Source organism: Orycteropus afer, unplaced genomic scaffold (genome assembly GCF_000298275.1).
Source record: "Orycteropus afer afer isolate SDZICR_OR568_19922 unplaced genomic scaffold, OryAfe1.0 scaffold00484, whole genome shotgun sequence".
Classification (NCBI taxonomy): domain Eukaryota; kingdom Metazoa; phylum Chordata; class Mammalia; order Tubulidentata; family Orycteropodidae; genus Orycteropus; species Orycteropus afer.
In genome coordinates, this window is record NW_006922071.1 from 2,037,774 (window position 1) to 2,040,935 (window position 3,162).

The window sequence follows — 3,162 nt, forward strand, 5'->3', positions numbered from 1 at the left end:
ATAATTTTTTACAGTAATACTAGGAACACAGTACTGCTAAATTTATTATACTGATTTTCACATTTTATTACATACCAAATGATAGAATACCAATTTTGTTTTCAAAATGTCATGTGCTATTGAAACAGAGTGCATTCACTTCACATAGAATACATGTGGACACACTAATACCAGAAGTAAAGCAAACCCCCAATGAGGTGTTATTGTTGTGGTTGTTGTTATGTGCCATGGAGTCAGACCCAACTCATAGCAACCCCTCCTTGGGTTTCCAAGGTGGTATCACTACAGAAGTAGATTGCCCAATCTTCCTTCTGAGGAGTGGCTAGTGGGTTTGAAGTGCCAGCCTTCTGGTTAGCAGTCAAGTGCCTTAGGCACTATGCTACCAGAGATCCCCCCAATGAGATAGATTCACATAATAGCCACAGCAAGGGACTCACACATACCAATGATCATGAAATGACCCAGGACTTGGTAGTATATTCTTCTGTTATGTAAAAAGTTACCATGAGTCAAAGCTAACTCAATAACAACTATAGCAACATGTGAGTATATGCACATCTACATGTATGTATGTATGCATGCATATCTGTTCATATTGTATACTCATATACACATACATATAAACATAAAAAAATGTACCAAAAATATTAAACATAAAGCCATATACATATTATGTATATGTATATGTATATGTATATGTATATGTATATGTATATGTATATATATATGTATCAGACCCAGAAGGAAGTGAGCTGGCAAGGAGTGTTTGAAACAGCTGAGGGAGACCAGTAAGTGAGGGGAGTGGTTTGGAACAACTAAGGTAGATGAACTTCTCTGTGGTGGCTTGCAGGTGGCTGTGAGGCTGGAGGCCATGCCATAGGTGTTTCAAAGGGCAGCAGGGTTACCCATGGAGGATAGGTTTCAGTGGAGCTTCCAGACTAAGATAGACTTGGAAGAAGGAAGAGCCCATCCATTTCTCAAAGAATTGGCCAGTGAAAACCTTATGAATAGCACCGAAACACTGTATGACATATTACTGGAAAACTTTAGGAATAGCCCTGAAACATTGTCTGCTATAGTGTCAGAAGATGAGCCCATCATGTCAGAAGTTACTCAAAATATGACTAGAAAAGAGCTGCCTCCTCAGAGTAGTTGTTGTTGTTGTTGTATGTGCCGTCGAGTTGTCCCCGACTCATAGCAACCCCTCCTTGGGTTGCCAAGGCAGTTTCACTATGGAAGTAGATTGGTCCATCTTCCTTCTGAGGAGTGGTTGGTGGGTTTGAACCACCACCCTTCTGGTTAGCAGTCAAGTGCCCTAGGCACTATGCTACCAGAGTAGAGCCGATCTTAATGATGTGGATAGAGTAAACCTTTTGGTACCTCCATTTGCTGATGTGGCATGACTCAAGATGAAAAGAAATAGCTGCAAATATCAATTAATAATCAGAACATGGAATGCGCAAAATATGAATCTAAGAAAATTCTAAGTTTTCAAAAATGAAATAGAACAGATAAAGATCAATATCCTAGGCATTAGTGAGCTGAAATGGATTGTTTTTGGCTATTTTGAATCAGAAAATCATATGATCTACTATGACATGAATGACAAATTGAAGAGAAATGACGTGGCATTCATTTTCACAAAGAATGTTTCAAGATCTATACTGAAGTACAATGCTGTCAGTGATTGATAGGATAATAATGACATGCTTACAAGAAAGACCAGTAAATACTATTATTATTCAAGTTTACACACCAGCCATCAAAGCCAAAGATGAGGAAATTGGAGATTTTTACCAACTTCTGCAGTATGAAATTGACCAAACATGCAATGAAGATATGTTGATTATCATTAATGAATGAAATGCAAAAGTTGGAAACAAAGAAGAATCACTGGTAGTTGGAAAATATGGTCTTGGTGATAGAAATAACACTGGAGATTTCATGAGAGAATTTTTTTAAGACCAATGACTTATTCATTGCAAATACCTTTTCCAACAACACAAATGATGGGTATACACATGGACTTCGTCAAATGCAGTACACAGGATACAGATTGACTACATCTGTGGCAAGAGGCAATGGGTTCAATATCTTCAGTGAAAACAGGCCAGGAGCTGATTGTGAAACAAATCATCAACTGCTCATATGTAAATTCAATTGAAGCCAAAGACAATTAAAAGAAATCTACAAGAGCCAACATATGATCTTGATTATATACCTCCTGAATTTAGAGACCTTCTAAAGAATAGATTTCATGCACTGAACACCAATGACTGAAAACCAGAGTAACTGTGGGAAGACATTAAGAATATAATCCATGAAGAAAGCAAAAGTTCATTAAAAAGACAGGAAAGGGAGAAAAGACCAAAATGGATGTAAAAATAGACTTTCAAACTTACCCTTGAGTGAAGAGTAGCTAAAGCAAATGGAAGAAATGACAAGATAAAAGAGCTGAATAGATTTCAAAGACCAGCTTGAGAGGACACTTAAATATTATAATGAAATGTGCAAAGACTTGGAGTTAGAAAACCAAAAAAGGAAGATCACGCTTAGCATTTCTCGAGCTGAAAGAAGTGAGGAAAAAATTTAAGCCTGAGATGCAATATTATAAGATTCTGTGGGCAATATATTGAATGATGCAGGAAGCATCGAAAGAAGATGGAAGGAATACACAGATTTATTGTACCAAAAAGAACTGATTGATATTAATCCATTCCAAGAGGTGGCATATGACCAAGAAGCAATGGTATTGAAGGATGAAGTTGAAGGATGAAGTATGGAAGGAATTCGTGAAAAACAAGACTCCAGGAATTGATGGAATACCCATTGAGATGTTTCAACAAACTGATGCCATGCTGGAGTCACTTCCTTGACTATGCCAAGAGATTTAAAAGACACCAACTTAGCCAACTGATTGGTAGAGATCCATATTTGGACCCATTCCAAATAAAGGTTATCCCACAGATTATGGAAATTATCAAACAATAATCATTACTATCACATACAAGTAAAATCTTACTGAATATAATTCAAATATGGTTGCAGCAGTATATTGACAGACAACTTCCAGAAATGCAAGCTGGATTTTGAAAAGGACATGGAATGAGGGATATCACTGATGATTTCAGATGGATCTTGGCTGAAAGCAAAGAATACAAG